This window comes from Bombus affinis, chromosome 4 (assembly GCF_024516045.1).
Source record: "Bombus affinis isolate iyBomAffi1 chromosome 4, iyBomAffi1.2, whole genome shotgun sequence".
Lineage (NCBI taxonomy): Eukaryota > Metazoa > Arthropoda > Insecta > Hymenoptera > Apidae > Bombus > Bombus affinis.
The window spans coordinates 15,682,038-15,701,189 of record NC_066347.1 but is presented as its reverse complement, the minus strand read 5'-3'; the positions used below and the strand labels follow the sequence as shown (position 1 = coordinate 15,701,189).

At 38.0% G+C, this 19,152-nt stretch overlaps 1 protein-coding gene and 1 long non-coding RNA gene across 2 annotated transcripts in view; both read right to left on the bottom strand.

The window, feature by feature from the left end:
• Positions 1–19,152, bottom strand: part of LOC126915407 (RNA polymerase II elongation factor Ell) — a 142,693-nt gene that overhangs the window by 23,435 nt on the left and 100,106 nt on the right. The gene's annotated exons all lie outside the window — the stretch shown is intronic.
• LOC126915429 (uncharacterized) lies at positions 13,942–17,504 on the bottom strand. The gene is made up of 2 exons (XR_007710193.1): positions 15,379–17,504; positions 13,942–15,282 (listed from the first exon to the last, which is right to left on the bottom strand). It is a non-coding gene; the product is annotated as an uncharacterized LOC126915429 (long non-coding RNA).

Here is a 19,152-nt window from a genome sequence, read left to right as displayed (position 1 = left end):
CGATTAAAGGATCCATCTATTATCCACGCTCTTTCGCTTAAATTAAAGCTAACTGTCTAATTCCACGTACAAAGCCTTCTTATCCTTATCTTCGATTAATCCTGTTTAGATACTAAATTCTAGACTTTAAATTTTAAATTTAGATTCTAGCAGTATCATTCCTCGCTGTCTCGTTTGAATTTAAGAACAAATATCCCAGAACTATTAATTCTGCTTTAATTTTAGCACAGCCGAATATCAGGAGAACGGTAGGGGACAGAATGGACACGAAGGAATTGTTAACGACTTGGAAAAACGCTAGGAAGACGATAGAACTTCTGAAACACACGAATTTGTCAAACAGAATCTAAAATACTAAAGACGTGGGCGCGGTTCATTGGTTACATTAAAATCACAAAAATAAAAGCGAAGATATCATTTCTATACTAAATTATGTACTACGTATTTAAAAAACCAAATTTACTCTCGGATGACCAAAATCGTTCGAAAGACCGAAAAAATGTTACCGCTGGTTACTTGCGTATGTTTTTAAATTGGCAAAATCATGCGAAAGAATTAGCAATAAAACGGCTAGTTTCAAGACCGTCGTGTTTCGCACGAACAAACAAGGAAAAAAGAAAAGGCGATATACGTAATAACCAATCGGTGATCAGGCGTCCCTGACTGAGGATGAAACGACATTTGGCACAAGGTCGGTCGTGTATAAGTTGCACGTTCGTTTCTTTTTCGCTGCGTGCAGCACACGTGAGGCAAAAGCGCGCACGCTTTTACTTAACGTTCCACGATGACTTCATCGTCGCGCGTTTTCGCGCCTCCTTTCTACGTTTCCCCGTTCGAAATCTCTCGGCTTCGATCGAAACGCGCGTTACGTCGTTAATTAACGTTAAGCTTCGTTTCCACTGGCGCGACGCGTCGCATGCCGACGCGACAACGTTCGTCGAATCCTCGAATTCGGTTTCTCTATTTTCGAATCACGCTCATAGGCGGATGTCGTCGTTACGAACGTAGAAAATAGATTTTAGCGAGGAGAATCTAATCGAAAAGAAAGAAAGAGGTTAACGTCGTCGAGTTGACAAAACTTTTTGCTCGATTAAAGCGTCTCCCGTGAAATTTCCATGCAAACGCGTACAAACGTTTTCAAAGAATTGCGCTATCGTTTTCTGCGAAACAAACTTCTTCGTATTTGGAGAAATAAGAATATCATCATCTTTGTTTCCGTGTACAATCAACTACAGTTTCGATACGATAAAAGAATACGACCGGAATATTTATTTGCTTAAGGGAATCGTTGTTCCTCTTGAAATCTCGATATACACGAAATTTGTACGCGAGTAGTAGAGACTTTATTGAGTCGATTTTAAAAATTATATTACCACAAGGTAATATTCTCAAGAGGATGAATAAAGAAGTTTGATTTATACGAGATTAATAATTGACGAAATAGTTACTTTCAATCTGCAATTTTCCGATTCTTAAAAAGGTTAGTTTTTATCGCTTCTCTTCTAGCAATAAGCTTTGAGCTTATTCAAAATCGGCTGAACAAAAATTAGCTACTTGGAAATAACCATTGACACCACAATCGAAAAATATCTTTTTCCTAAGAACGAAATATTATACGTACACTTGTTCGCGATTGTTCAACGTGGAGATGGAAACGCACCCTTAAGCGTTAGTTAAATGAGTTTCGTGCGCGCATGCGCATCACGCTACAGAAAATGAATCGCGCCAAGTGAAAGTAACGCTGTGTAAATACATAGAGACACGCGTACATGTAAAACGCTGAGTTACCGATGGCCCATTCTTGTACCCCCACCATCGCCAATGACGTTTGATAGCGTCGTTCTAATTTCAACCTGTCTCTTATCGCTTCCACGATAAAATTAAATTCACTGTCAAACGAGTAAAACCGTTTACAAGAGTACAGCTAAAGAAACAACGCTCTATCGTACAAATTTTTATGCTAACAGATCGTATCACGCATCAAGAATCATCGAACACCAAAATTCAATGCATTTATTACGTAACAGCTGTGGAAACGTTAAATTTGAAAGCTACGCTGCTATCTCTTTATCACGGGGTGTACACATATTGAACTTGATCCAATCGCCGGATATTACCTCGCACGCGCGCATAATCGAACGATCGAAGGCAGAGAAATGATACAATCGGAGATAGAGAGCGTCGTGGTACACTTGAAAGTACATACGCGAATTAAATCGCGTTAAGTGAAAGCGAGCGTTACGACACGCGACATATAAAATTCGTCGCCAAGTTAAGGATTTAAGGAAGTCCCGGGTAACGTGGCTGCTTTCTCGTCTAATTTATAAATATCACGTCTGACTCTCCAACGAATCTCATTACCTGCCTTCGTTTCGTTTCCTGTCTTTTCTTTTTTTTTCTCCCTTTTCCTCTCCTTTTGGAACAACGTAAGCAACCGAACGACGAAAACTTTCGATACGCCAACTAAACGAAAATTAATCAAAATTAAAAGTAACCGACACAATTACGATATTTCGTCTGATTCCGATGTTCAACGACAACTCGTGACCAATGTTACAGGCCCCAACAGAATTTCTCTTTTTATCGGTTTACAGTCTTTACCAACATTTTTAAAAAGTGTGTACTAGCTTCGGGAAACCCCAATGTCACTCGTCTCACTCGATATCTTAGGAAATATAAGATGTACAAAAATTAAATTACATCTACTCGAACACGAGTCTCTTGAAATACGACGTAATTCGTTTAAAACGTCTTTTTTTACACAACCATAAGGCTACGAGTTATATCAAATATAACTTTTACCTACTCACAATGTACAGTTAGATACGCGTGTTTGTAATCGAGTACATTTTATGTAAAAAGATAACTCATATATTTCGTACGTAAAATTTCGTAAAATACGTATTTTAACAATATCTGTTCGTATGTTTACGCATTTCGTCGACCGTGCGCGTAGCAAATCTGACTCAAACCACAAGCAGCTAAATACGACATAGCAAACATATTAAAATGATATTTGGCTGCTGGCGCTATGGTAGGCGTTAATGTGACCGACTTACGAAGCCCTTTAGGGGCGGTTTACACGAACGACAGCTTGCTGCTACAACTTGATCACTGGATGACAACCTTCCACGAATGATCCGACCGTTAGGAGAATCGCGTTAGACGTAAAGGTTTGTTTGTATGGGTGCACTCGGCGGTGCAACATCTCGATATATGAGACTCTAGCGGTTTTAACGAGGACGTTTCAAAAAGACGACACTATGCCAGAGAAAGGTGATGCGATCATCTTTGCGATCCTCTTGCGCAACTCTCGTGATAAATCGAAACCGTAAACGCTCGCTAAATGTTGTTCGTCTTTGCGAACGTCGACCATTGATTATGCAAGAAGGAAGCTGAAGAATCAGGGGTGGAAAAGCGACAGAAAGATCGAGATAGGAACGTTTGAAATTATTCGTCGACGAATTCACGGGAGGTTGTGCAAGCTTCCTTCCGTGTAAATCGAAAAATGTTTACTCGTTTCGTTTGAAAGAAACATCGAGGGTTTAATCGATTATTTGATTTCTAAAGATCTAATCGCTTATCTGGATTATTTAAAAAATTGTTTTAAAAATTGTATTTCATTTTCTCCGCGTCTTTAGTTTCTCTTTCAATTATTCGTTATTATAGATATATAGATATAGAGATCAATGTGTGTACACTGGTTGCGAAATTAAGAAGCGTTAAGAAGCTGAAATTAATCAATTTGACTTCTACGTGGCTTATATAAGCAGTAATTACGAAGTATTTTATTATTTTGTTGATGTTTACATCGATGCTATTAACTAGGTCGGGCTATAATGCCAGTAATAGCGATTTCGAAATATGTTGAAGTATCTTCGAAGCGAAAAGGAAGTTCTGAGAAAATGAAAGATTGTATTTTAAAGTTCCATCGAATTTACGTAACGTTCGAGATATGGTCGATTTATAAAATCTTAGTAACGAAATCTTCGTACTAAGAGCAATGCATAGTATATCCTTTTAACGAACGAGCATACGTATGCAGGAAGAAAAGAAAAGCAAAAGTTTCACTTTTTTTCATAACTGAGCCAATATCTTATCCATAAAAATCAGCCCCCTACCTGTTACTCAATTTTATTTCTGATATGCGTTAAAACAATCTTATGTCTTAAAAACTGTTATGTTACACCTCGTTGAACTAGCACGTACGTGTACGATCCATTTTGTATGCTTCCGCTATTAAGATTATTTGAAATTATTTATCTGCAATCGTACAATGATCATCCAAAATCACTTTCTTATTATCTTGGAAATAATACAAATTTCAGAAAAATTCCCGGAAATTTGATTTCGACGATGTTTCGATTATTTGATACTGGAATCTATTTTTTGCACGATAATAAAATGGCATTGTTTGTTAAATAATAATCGTATCGATATATTTAGTAAAATTTAATTTTTCTCTTTCTTTCCTAAATAACTATATTCTATATTTATTAAAAGAAGATTTAAATGATAATTCGATATTCCTCGATAACGTATCAGCATTTTACGAAATATTCTTCGTCTCAATAACAATCATAGTTAATAACTGATTACATCTATACGATACAAAGCCATAAAACGGAAGAAACGAGAAGACCCATAATCACCATCTCTGTTCTAACTCCACGGTAACTCGCAAAAAAAAAAAAAACCAAGGCGAACATTTTCTCCTTTCGTTCCATTCGCCTTGCGCCACACGCTAACTAATTACTAACTAGAACCTCCGATACTGAACCGTGGTTTCGTGAAAACCACCGTGTTACCCGTTTTCTTCCTCGTCTCTTTTTTCATCAACCGCGAATTCCTAAAGCTGCGTCCTCGCCGAAGCAACAACCAGAAACCGATGTTCGCCCCCTCCTGTTGCCACATGTTCAACACAGTACACAGCAAATATCAAGTTCTAGAAAAGAAACATTATCTTGTCCAAGGTGAAGCAACGCGATTAGAGAAACATTCGGATTTTGATCTGGTTTCGAAGCGACTTCTCTTCTCGACGACAAATAGTCCACACGCAAACGCGTTATGAAACAATCAGGAAAATTTGTTCGTTGTGGCGAGTTGTTGCCATATGTTTCTTGTTTATCCTTGATCTTTACCACTTCGAACGGAAACCGGTAGTCAACAGCAACTTCTTCTATTACGTGGGGAAAAAACGCGAATAGCAACCTTTTGAAAAAAACATGGAACACGAAAATGAAGCTGTTCTTTGGCGTCGTTTCGATGAGACGCGACTATGATCCATCAAAGACGAACATCGCGTCGATGACAGCGTTTCGTTTGAAATCTCTTTTTAGACGTTTCACATAATCGAGTCGTATCAACCAGTTAGCTGTTTTTGACGAGTATACTCGTCGTCGTTTACTTTTTTGCCACACATTTTACGTACAGTAGATTTTTCAAAGTTTTCAAACAGGTCGCACCAGCTAACTCGTTAAATTCGTATCGTGACTATAAGAAATGTGACTTTCAATGCGATATCGTGTCAATGGACAGTTCTTGCCGAGTTAATTGCGGTGGCGTGAATCGTTTCCTCGCGTTGCCAACGAACAAGGATCGATCGGCGGCGAATCGAAGCCGTGGGGAAGGTTCGTTTCGCGTGTCGCAATCGCGGCCGAGTTGCGAAACGCCACAGAGAAACGTCGAAATTCCGTGAACGCGGCTTTAATAAACCGATAACACCGATGAACAGCGGTCGAGGAGTTTCTAATTGCTCGCGCCTCGATCTGGGGCTACCGTTGCGTAATCGTCAGTGCGCGGATAGCTCGCGATCGGTTGCGAAATTTTTTACGTCAAAAAGTTCACGACGAGCTGGAATGCACCGCGGATCGTTAAAAAGGTGTATTCGCTCGGCTCGAACGTTTTCGACGATTAACGCGGCTTAGAAAGCATCAACCGCTGCGCGTCGTTTACGGATTCGCAAGTCGCTTGTATAACACTCTGCGAAACATCTGTTACGGTTTCAGTTGCCGATCAGTTGGTTACCAAACGAGAATGATCTGTCGTTTCACGAATGGACGTACGAACGTACTGGATACGAAAATTAATTCGGTGCTTTTTTTCAGGTAGATTTATCGCCTTTACAAGTTCGCAGTTTGAATTGGTATTTTACGTAGAAAAGAGAAAGTTGGCGATAAGGTTTCGAATCGCGAGAGAGTAACGGCTGGATGAATTGACATTGACGTGGTGACGATAATAATGGAATATACGTATTACGACCATTTTTCACGATTCAATCTGCTTACGTTCTGCATTGAGAGGTACACGACTAGATACTAATATTTAACGTTAAACATATGTTTTTCTGGAAACTGATACGGTTTTCTAGCGAATCGAGATACTATTATGTATTGTGTTCGAAATACGGTAGAAATTGACAAACTGAGTTCGCAAATATATGTGTAATAGCTACTTAAAGAAGACTGATAACGTAGAATTTTACTATCGTATTGGTAATTTATTGTAATCTAGTAACAGTTGGCAAACAACGCAAGAAAAGGATTTTTAAAAGCGAAACTAGATTCTGCTAATGCTTTGCTAATTTGCTGTCGCTGTAATTGCATACCCAACAGATAATAAATATACAGATAAATCTCGGAGGCTATAAACAGCATTAAAGTGAGAGTCTATAAAGTTCACAGTGAGAGTTTAGAGAGTCCTAATGAATAAGGTGGTACTTACGCGATTAGAACTTGCTATAATCTTATTCGTTGCTACCTTATTACCAGCGATTAAAACACGTTTTATCCATTTTCTTCGATAACATAATCTTCGTGTAAATAAACCATCTACGCGATATACGAACTTGAATACTCGAAAACGCAGATATTTCCGAACAGATGTAAATCCGACAGTTATCAAAATGTTCGACAGCTTACAAATTACACATGGACTTTTCGACAGGCTTAGACATAACAAATTAGTATTCCTTCGGTGAAAAGGACCTAGACCCAGTATCGGCCGTGGAATTGCCTAATACAACGTCGTACGGCAAATAACGCACGGAATTGGGTTAGAAAGCGGCTGAAAGAGCGTTCGAGAGCAATGAAAAGATATTTGTCGAAAAGGAATTGGGTAAGTAGAGGAACACTAGCGTTAAATGGAACGAAAAACGGTACGATTAAGCGGAAAACGACCAGCTCTGTTTCTTCCATTTCTCCTTTCGATACCTTGTGGTCGAACGAGTATAGCGATTGCGTAATTGCTGGTGAGATTGGTCATCGACGAAACAGTCGAATCGAACGTAAGCGTTGTATATTCGATAAATTGCATTCGATTATAAACAGATTATGCATATATTGGATGTATTTATAGGAGTTCGAACACAAACATGCCAATTTTATGGGCATTTTTATCGTCTACTATTTTTAATACCAGAATGAGCACGATTTTATGCAAATTTATATTTTAATGAAGATAACCAAAGGATAAAGAAATGTATCAGCTAAATTGTCGGGCTATTATGCTTCTCATATTTTATGTATCTTCGCCTACTTCGTGCAATTCGTATTTTATGCACATGCAAATTATTCATAAATGCATAAACATTTACAGTCTATTTATTACATAAAACGTTCCATTTGTTTGATTAATATAATAAATATTACAGCGGAGCCACCGGACATGAGCTTTAATACCAGAGCTAGCAGAGCGGGTAAAACTGTTTATATAATTGTTCATTTTTTATAGGAACTTTATAAATATTCAATGCTCTATTCTTGGTAACTCGAATAACTTTTTGCACGAAATACGCACATGGATAACATTGTGTATTATATAGCGTTAGGTTTGTACGCGCGTGCTCTGTTTCTCCAAATAATATTAGTCTACATAAGAAGATCCACGTCTATAGCCTTATATTGTATTCAAATTCTATGTTACTTATTTATATCGCTATTCTGTGCGTGGCGTTCCATGAATTTTCTTTGAAAATCCTCCCAGCAACACTCGGTTAATTAATGATTAATACGATTGTCGATGAACTAAGGTTCCTGAAATTTTAGACAATTTCATTTTAGAAGTCCGTGTAATATTTTTCTACTTTACGATCATCGTGCCATTTACGGATATTGTATCGTGTAAGTTCGCGTTATTGCGCGTAGATATTCATAGGAGGGAAACGATCTCTCGTCCGCGATTTCATTTTCATCTCTGATTTCAAACAATATTCGCAAAGACTACGTTCAGTTAATATTATAAGCCACCGACCACGGCTCGAAAGAGGATTATCGCGTATTCAGCGTTTCGAAAGTTTGCCAATGTTCTTCGGTTAATGCCTGACGAAATTTGCTCGAAAGGATTTGCGTCTCTAATAGACTCCCTAATGAAACACAAAGCCGACTTAATTCCACGTTATCCCGTTTAACTGCTTCCTTTTTCTTTTTTTCGCGAGTAAAAGTACACGAAGAATGGTCTTTTGTAAATTAGTTAAAAGAGACTGTTTAAAGATCGTAATCGTCTTTGAGAAATGCGAATAATAAAACTGACGCAGGAAGAATCAACCCAAGAAACGGGAATAACGTCTGATATAACTAGATCTTATATATGTTAATTATATTCATAGATAATGAAACAGATTACGAATACAAGAACTACATTTATTAAAACCTGTTCGCATTTATATCTTCTTCGAATACAGAGAAAAAACGAGGGTCAAGTTATAATTGACGTATCCTCGGACGCGAGAAATAAGTTACTTTAGATCTAAACTTAATTCTCCGTTACAAACAATTTCTCTAATCCTTACTAACCAAAAATTAACTGCCAACGTTTCTTTTTCGCTACTTATTAATCTAAGATTAACATTCTGTAATTAAAATTTTGTCTGCTTATAAAAGGAAAAAAAAAAAAGAAAAATTGTAGTTTCTTGCAACTTTTAACTTCAATGCAAAAATCTATAAAGCTAACAATTATTATAAAATTGTTCATCGCCGATAAAACGATATATCAAAAAGTCTATGTAACAGTCTAATCGCAATGAAAGAAAGTAAAAAGAATATAAAATGTAAAGAGCATACAAGTATATACATAATATACGTATATACCACGTGGCTTGGCAGAGAGTTAAACGCGACAGTCGACGATCACTTTGACGCGTTCATGACGATAGCCGCTCATCGCAGACTCATATAATCTCTCAGCATCTACTCATTCTCAGACACGTTTTAAAATAATTCCAAATTCTCCGTATTCCCTTCGAGATCACGATGCACGCGCTCCATACGTGGGAACAGGACGAAAATGGAGCGAATCGCAGTGCGCGTGTGCATGGCAATCGGCGTTGCTCTCGATAATCGCGCGAGACACGGCGGGTACGAAGGATCGCCGGTCGCATGCGGAATGAAGCCGATTTGAGTACGCGGCACAATTTAGACGAGCAATCGCATCGTAGTGGGCAGGGATGCGTTCGACGCGCACGCAATTTGACACGTGATCAGCGCGCACGCAGCCGTGTGCTCGATATACATATGTATGTAACTACACTGAATGTTAATTGACCCAGCAGTCGCGTGGACTTGTTCCTAGACACTTTTCTGTTATTTCGATTGACACACCGTATTGGCATACTTCTTTTTGATTTTTAATTTTTTCAAATTGGAAATAATAACGTTCGATGCTGTTATTTTAGGCTGTTGATTGATTATATGGCGATCTCTTCTATTGTTATACGTATTGGGCTACGTTTAGTTCAAGTTCTCATTGTTGAAAAGGGATACGATAGTGTTACAAGATGCTTCACTTATGCGCAGCTTTGTAGTACTTCATTCGTACATAGATTGTTTGGCTCTACGAGAGAAGATAGGCAAAGTAAAAGATATTATCTCGTATTTCTTTCAACATTGAACGGTTCTTTATCTTATTTATGATATGTATACAAATGTTTGTTCTGCTATATGAATATCCTTTATGTAGATATATGTCCTTATATTTATAGATTAAAAGAATCCCACCATGTTCTTATATTGTGGTTCGCTGACGATCCTTCGAATCACTCGACCTATTAATTTAAAATGAATTTTTAATACTGTTACACTCTTATACTCTTATAACGTATTTCTCATTTTGTTGACAAATCAAGTGACAACAGAAAAATTTGTCAAATAAAAATGTAGACACGTAGATATCGCGTGTACTTTCTACAAACAGATCTGCGTTTGAGTTTCGCTAGAATAGACGCAATTAATAATTGATATTTTACTCGGAAAAGGCGACAGACTTAACGATCACTGAATTGCTTGTTTATACAAGTACCGATACGATGTGATATTCTAATGTACCGACATGTCGGTAAACAATCGCAAATCGTCAGAACGATGATAATTATATCGTCGATATTACTTTGCCAACGTGAATGCTATTACCAACGATCATTCGAAAAGAACGTCATTTTCTTCCACGTATCCCACTTTTCATTTTCGCGCGTTGTTACAAAAAGGTGTTTCTTTAAGTGACTTATCAGCTAGCCAAACACACGTGGAAGAATCAGGAAATATTCCTTTTATAAATATTGCATCGAGCTTTTCGAACTTTTCGCCCGAGACAATGTTAAACCATAAACATCTGGTACAGCATCAAGCCTGTTTAAAATTCACACGAAGCCGTAAAACGTGCGATTGTTTAACTCAATGAAGTAAAAGGATACACTTGTATAATACTTTGACAATCGTTCGCGCAATGATGAGATAAGAAACAGATAAATCTGGAATAAAACACACAGCTACAGAGATACAAGCCTGATCACGAGGGAAGGAAAGTATTAGCAACAATGAGAAAGATCAGAGCAGCCATCGAACTTCTTTATTACGGAACTTCTGCGACTCTCAGCCGATACAAGCACCTACACGCTAGACGCACGGGTTACTTAGAGTTTACTACTGTCGTTACTTCGCGCGAGCTTCGCCACGCGATCGTCTACTCCAAACAGACCGTTTACTAGCCCATTCATCGAAGGGATCAAGATCCCTGCGGGGTATTTTCGTACTTTTATCTGCAATAACAGCACCCCGTAAACCATTTGCTAACCAGACCAAAGCTCGCCATACGCTGCTCTCTTGTCTGTTCTCAGGTTATTCGTGGATCATGCGCGTATAATCTGATTCATATTTTCCAGTCAATGGTACATCGTCAGAAGGAGTGTTCGATGAATCTAGAGTTCAGAGGAAATTGAAAACGAATAAAGTAGAGACTCTTCGTTCGTACGAGTTGAGCGGTAACGTTTCTTTTTAGATTGACTTTATGTTGTAAAATAATAATCATATTCGGTTAAAAAGCTTTCGGAATTTTTCTCTTTTTTCGTAGATTCAGGAAGATTTTGATTCTTTCGTTCAAAATGGAGGAATGAGGTGCGATATATTGCTGTCCAAAATACTCCAACTGATTCCAACTGATCCACAAGATTACAACTGATGGACCATGTGATTTTATAAATTTCAGAGAATATAAGAACTGTAGACTAAGTTGCTCATTGAATATGTTTAGTCTATTGCAATATTATTCGTTTCGTAATCCACTGACGAAATGTAACTTTGCTACACTAGTTGGTTACTGTACATAATATTCACGAACCTAATTACCAATCTTAAACAAAGAGCTGTTTTATAGATTTTCAGTCAGAAACTGTATTCGTACGTTCATGAAGGTATTTTGTTTTAAATATCATTACTTCAAAGATAAGATAGAAATTAATCTAATAACAGGCGCCGAACGTTCGATTGATCTTCATTTCCTGTTGCAAATATAGCGAAAAGGGAATCGAGAGAATAACAAGGATGGCTCGAGTTGCAATTTCATTTTTGATGGTCGCGAGTCGAAGTTCCGTCATTTCGACGACCGCGGCCCGGAAACGTAATCATACGCCTAAAATTTACACGCGCTGTTCATGGAATTCGAAAAATCCGTGGACTCAAGCGAATTTGCGTCAGATGGTTGGTCGATGCATGCCGATATTTAATTCATATCGGATCGTTCGTTTGCAAATACCTTGAAAAATATTCGTATCGCGGTGAGCTAACTGAATTATATTACCGATATACAGTTATAATATATCGTTCGAATCAATAAACATATTAGTTTGCACAGGCGGTATAAGGCTGTTTTATTTGCATACATATTGAATAAAACGTTGAACAAATATTATTCTTTCCTGTCGTGCATGGTCATACTTCTTTTTATTTTACTACACAAAGTACGTATATTCTGACTGCACTCATTTTCATGCGCATGCATCAATGTTCACATGCATATATTTGACAGAATGCGATTTAATTATAGGGTGACCAGGAAAAATGATGTGTGTTGCCTGTTAATTTATTGTCACGATACGATATGATTGATTTTACAAGCCTAATATATGCGCGGTGAAATATTTGCATCTGCAAGAGTAAGACAATTTCGCGATTCACAAAATATATTGTAACAAAATTTCTAACAGAACGCGCCAGAAAAGTTTTTTATTCCAAGACTATCCGCATAGTCTCTTAACAGGTCCGTGAATCATTATCGTATAATCGTAGAAAAATACTTGTTGAGAAAATCCCATTGAATCTATCGTGTTTATCGAATCTTTATCGTATTGTCTTCATTTACTTTGCATACGTACGCATTGTACGAATTTATTTATCCATCGTCCCTAACAGTTGCAGAAATCGGGATTACAATCATTTTCTGACCATTCGCTTTCACTGGATCGTTAGATCCACAAATTGCCGCTCTTTCCAGCGCATTTATAAATCGTTTCACCTCGGTAGAACATTATCGCATGCAGCGATCATTTTCCTCACGCATAAGTGGCAATTAAATTAAAAAGAAAAGAGACTGAAATCACGTAAACGTGATGGCAGCCGACAACAAACGTCGGAGCGAAATTACGTTTACGCGACAGCGGCCGTCAAAGTGTTAAACATACATCAGCTAAGAACGGTTTTTATAAACCTATTCGGAAATTGCAGCGATTGAGTCACGTACCTATTGAATTTTAACCATGTACCATTGGTTGAAATTAAGCGAATAATTAAAATTTATTACTCGTTGACTTTAAAGAAATACGACAAACGTTGTTTTCGGCTACTAATTTTTCTCTAATTTATACATTTTACTAAACATTCGTTTATCGCTATAATGTATTCACAATAGGAAAACAAATGGTCAGAAACGTAAACGCCTTGATGGATGGGACGATTGTTCTATCAACGACATGATTTTTGGAGAAGCATCTTTTTCGATCATCGCCCACCGTCGAACGTAATTTTTTCCTCTTTTTTATTTCTCTTTTCGTCGATACTCTTGCGTTAAGTGGAGAACAAATAAGAAGCCAAGTGTAACCGAAGAAAAGGAAGGTTGTTTTGGACGATTGATTTACTTCGCGCGTTATTTAACTGCATTGCAACGACGCGATAAGAAATCGTAAATGGAAGTGGTGAATTTTTGATATTTCCATTAGAACATCCTGTCCTTCCAACGTCGTATTCGATTCCTTGTATATTGACAGTAATGAGTGTTGTTCAAAGCTTAACGCGAAATCGTCCATTCTCTCGCGTATCATTTGACGTATTACGTACGCGTTTCGTAACTTTTATTTTTCGATTTCGAAATCTCATATGCCTTAACTGTACTTTTCTTAAATACTATCTCATTTATTTTTCATTCGTGAATTTTACGTGCAGCTTTCTTCGTCTAAGAGATTGCGGTACAATGCAAACGCGTCTATTATTTTCTAATTGATTGTAATTTCTATGGACTAATCTGATTTACACATGGTGAAAGAGATACAACGAGATCATAAATCGAAGCATCGAGCGAACACGTTGATCGATCTGATCATGTACGAACATTTGAAAGTGTCATTTGCAAGGTACCATCGAAATAACGCTCTGTCAAACCACCTTTTTTTTATTTTCTAAATATCCCACGTAATTAGATACCGTACGTATCGGTTAAAATTAACCTGGAACTGTAAGAAGAAAAGAAACGATCCTTCTTGTACCACTATAATGGGCTGACGTCTCATGATCCTAACAACAACCTCGGGTGCATATTTCTGTTCAGAGTTCCCCAAACTTCTGTCTTGGCAATGAAAATCCATATCTCTTTCACGAAGATTACATTAGTCAACGTACATTTATAATCTCCAATCCCACCCAGACTATTCTCAACGCGTTTACCTTGCCACTTTAACCAAACTAATAAATAGACTGCGAACGCTGCTGAGAATTCGTGCTCTTATACGTACAACTGAAAAGGAAAAGAGAAACTAAAAAGAAATATCGCAGCCAATACCAAATTCTCTATATCTCGTACGATCTAATCTCGTAAAACCTTCGGTGCATCAAATTTTCTACAAATACACGAACATCCGCAGTTCGCTGTATCAAAAATCGCTGTACGGCGTGGGGCTGATCTTTGATTGGCGAGCTATAGCTCCTGAAGAAAGCTGCACATGTAAGCTTTCCCCGGGCAGCGCGCAACGCCGCGATTACAGACCCACTTTCGGTCAGGTTCTGTCGCGTCGGAAACCAAAACTCTCGGCCGCATAACAGATACGTAACAAGGAAGGAATTCGTACGAAAGGAGGACGCGGGGGCAAAAAGGCAGCGGAAGACGACGTGCGTAAAATTTCTCGCCACTCTGGTCGACCGTAAATTGCTCTCTTTCTCTCTTTTACTTTTCATCTGGTGGCGCGCGTGATTCACATCGTCCCACGGTAGAAACAGAAGAGCAGAGAGAGAGAGAGAACTCTATAAATACATAATGCGTTTTCTGACTCATCCCGGCGGATCTATCGCGATCGTTGAATGGCCTCTAAAATCGTCGGCCCCGGCCTTTCCACGCGCGTTTTTTTATAACCACTGTGCAAGCACCAGCCGATTTTCAGTCAGTTGCGCGTCGATCGACTCGGCCACTGGTCTCTTCTGCGCATCCAGTCCGTTTCGTATGGTTGCGCTCTGGAATCCGATCGACGACGACTGAATTTCCCTTTCGGGACGATCCGATTCTTTCATCGCGTCCGCGAGTTTTTTCTCCGCGTCTCCTTAAACGGTTCTGTCGCTGGTTTTGTCTAGCGGCTCTAGGCCGCTCGTCTTGCGGACAGCGAGGCAGTTGAATGTTCGCAGCCATCGTATAAAACCGTATCGCCTTCTTGCTTAGTTTCAAAATGCCCCAGCTAGCCGTGCTCTTTCATTTTCGAAGGCACAGTGATTCGTTCATTCATATGTATGACGCGTTTAAAAAGCTTTTCGTTTGTTTCTGTAATAAGCATGAAACTTTATTCGCAGGCAAAACCGGGAAAGGGTTGATATAATCGAACTTGGCGTGACAGAATTATTTATCGATCGTTCTTACCGTCTATAATTTTTCCTCCAAACGACGGTTCGCGTTCGTGTAAGTTGAACGAATAAGAAACGAGTAAACGAAAATTCTCGTGATATTTATAATATCGCAGAGCCTTGAAACACTTGGAAAGAGAATCGTCGAATCTCTTAACCGTCCGATTCTCTGGAACGTAGCAAATTCTCCGTTCCCTTACGAATTAGCGGTATAAATTGTAATTAAGATAAGAAGAAGATGATTCGAAGAATACTTGTTACACGAAAAATAGATAAATTTGAATCTGCTAAGTATACAAATGACCAACGCGTTGAATCATTCATAAGCCGACAATTTAAATGGTCCTTTCTGTATGCGCATTCTAAATAAGCTTTGTTAGACCTCGTATTCGCCACTTGAAATTAACGATTACAAATCTCAATGGATTCTCGTTCGCGTACAAGACGGGTCAAACGTTCACGTTGATCGTAATACCTATTCCTTCCAGTACAGAGGGTTGCGACACGAAATGCAATTAGGCCGATGGAGAAGTATCGGGATTGCGTCATCGAGCGAACGGTTTCAAGTCGAGAACAAGTCATTTTGCACGGTCGCCTAATTCGGCCTCGAGCGAACGCGATTTCATGACGGAGCTCGTCGATGCGCCGATTAGTGTGTCAGTAGGTTGCCAATTCCATTCGCGAGTCGACCGAATTTGGTGCTGTTTCGAGGACGGGGTTCCGCGTAGTCGCGTCACGCTACTGCGCGTCGCGATTTATATTCGCCTTTATCGATCGTACTTTTCTAATCGTTCTTCTTTTATTATTTTCTAGTTTTCGCGTGAATTTCAAGTTTCTCAAATCTTCAGAACGTCCTCTTCAACCGGCAGAAATTTCGTACGTTAGATTTCGATCGAAACGCGTATTTAATTTCTTCTTTTTCGTGCAAGTCGATTTTAATGATATTGTCGATGTTTAAACGAGAGGGGGGAGGGGGAGGATGTAATGGAAATTTCAATCTCTGTGCATCGTTGTCGAAGAGATATCGGTTTGATAGTAAGAGGAGTGGGAGCGTGATACGAATTTGCCTGGACCACGTAACGCCTTCGCGCATACTAATAATTGGTAAAAACACGTACACTGATCCTGTCATACGTTTTAATCTTTATCTTTGAAGGATCTTCGATTGTGAAATGGAACAATTCGAGGATTCGAAAGGTTCGAAGACTGAAAGTTTGAGAGTTTTAATAAACCTCGGAATTTTGAAATTCGGAAATTTGAATTTTCGACATGACGAGCAAAGGCTTGGCAGTTTGTAAATGTGACAGCTTGAGAATTTAACATTTCGTAAATTCATAAGAAATTTAAAATTTAGAAATTCGATGGTTGGAAAACTTGGAATTTCGGAAGTTTCGAAATTTAGAAATTTGACTTTTCGTAAGTTCGCAATTTGTTAATTTTATACTCTAAAAACTTACGTAAACCCTGAATAGAAAAGAACAATGCCGCGGACGTTAGCAGTTGACTAATTGGAAAAACATCGATCGGATTGAATAATTTTACAGAGAGAAAATACATAATTAGCAGTCGCGTACGAATGAACACGCGTCGCGTGTCAAACGACGTACGCGTAAGTTCGTGAGGTTGTCAACTCTATTATGAGTTCGTGAAAAACTAATGAGCTGTCTTTTATAACGCAATTAGGTACGCGACTTCCCGTGACATACTTTCCCATATTTTCTTACCGTTTTATCGCGGTATTATCGGTGTTACGTGATAACCTCTGGCAATCTGTTTAAACGAAGAATAATTACTATACACGATTGTAAAAATTGTGATAACATAAGAGGAAAAGTATCTGCGTATTATTGTATTAGCATCGACGTACTAATTAAATAGGTCCATGTATATTAAATTTCATATCATTTAGTAGTACTTTCATGTGACTATAGAAACTTAATACTACGATAACGAAACTTAGAAGCTGATAAAAAACGTTTCGTTGGAAACTAAGAATATACGACGATATCTTTTGCACTCGTTGTATAAACATACTAAGATTACGTGAAATTTAAACCAATTAATTGATACAATAGTCGATCAATTATTTTTATTCTCTTTCGCCTATTTTATTGCTCAGAAGAGACGAATATAAATGTTGTAATTTTTAATATAAAAATAGATGATTATTCTGAAGTGTCATATTGGCAATTGTTATCGGAAATTATATCGAATATTGATATTTGCCGATTGAAGTATTAATTAGCAGGAAACATTTTGACAACCGATCAGAAATCAGATAAGATTATCATTCGTCAATATCTTAGGATAACTAACTTACCGGCAACGTTGTATTCTTCAGTAACACGTCAATAGTATAAAAATCATTAACTATATCGTTATTGTCGAAGATTATACACGGACTGTCTCATAGAATTGGAACAAGCAATAGCTTCGAAATGCTATTGCGTGGATTACCTTGTGCAATAACTACGTGTAATTTCCTATAATTTTAGACCATTGCAGAAGGTTTAACAAAACGAAATACACGATACATTCGAACAATGAAAACTGAGATATCTTGGGAAAATTTCTTTGCATTGAATAAACGCATCTTTATCTTAATATCGCGAATGTTTGACGTCAAAGAGTATTTTTGTAGGTTATAATAATAACGAAACAATACTCGGGAAACTTTACATCCTCCCTTCCCCCTCCTCCCGGTTTAAAATAAAACCAAACACATATATGAGCGAATATACGCATGTGTGTGTATGACGTAAAAGATAAGTGGAAAAAGTTTATCATTATCGGAATCGTAATGAATTAATTTCCTCTTCCTTCTTCCCTCGTAGAATTTGAATCTTCGTTCCACGAATTTTAATCGCTTCCTCAAATTCACGTACAGTTTGACGCATTTGGAATCGACGCCTACCGTTTGTAACTCGCGTGCATGAATAATAATACAGTAATAGTAACGATGAACAATTTATAAACAATGAATAACGCATAATAACCGAATAACGCGCATTGTCCAATTTTCGTAGACAGTGACAAAATATTCTTGCCGATTACAAACTCTGTAACGAATTCACTCGAATCGTGCAATACAATGGAGCGTGGCGCGTTTATTTTCCTCCATTTTGATGCATCGCACGTGTGTTTCAAAAGTGACACAAGTCAAACAAGGTGTTCGGGAAAAACGAAAAACTATTTATGAAGCAATTTTTAAACACGGAACGTTGACCAAAAGAAATAGACTCGAGGAAACAATGGTCGAATATTATTTTCGTAATTTTCTACTTTCAGCCCTTTCGACACTTCTTTCTTTTGAAAATTTATATTTTTACGAAATTCATAAACATATATGGAAATATAATTTTAAAAATGACACGTATACAATTGTATTGTTTATCCAACATTGCGCTGCATTTCGTATATTTTATATACATTGCATATCGTGTGCATTCTATCCATTTTTGCATCATCGAATTTCTCATAAATGCATAAAAATTCGTACGTAATAAATATCGATTAAAATCGATAAAATGATGGAATAGAATAACCCAGACGATGGAAGAATTATTAGCATCAATGTCTTTACGAGTGAGGTGCACACGATATTAATTGAGTAAATTAAGCGAAGTTCCCGCGGTAACGAGGAAGAAAAAGCTGAGAGCATAACGTCGTACGAAATAATAATAAGAAAGATTATCAGTGACCCGACAAGGGGTTAAAAGGATTCAACGCGTCAATCTGCCGGGGCTCTTTGCGATTCAATTTATGCCAGCCCTGGTGTCCGTCTTTTATA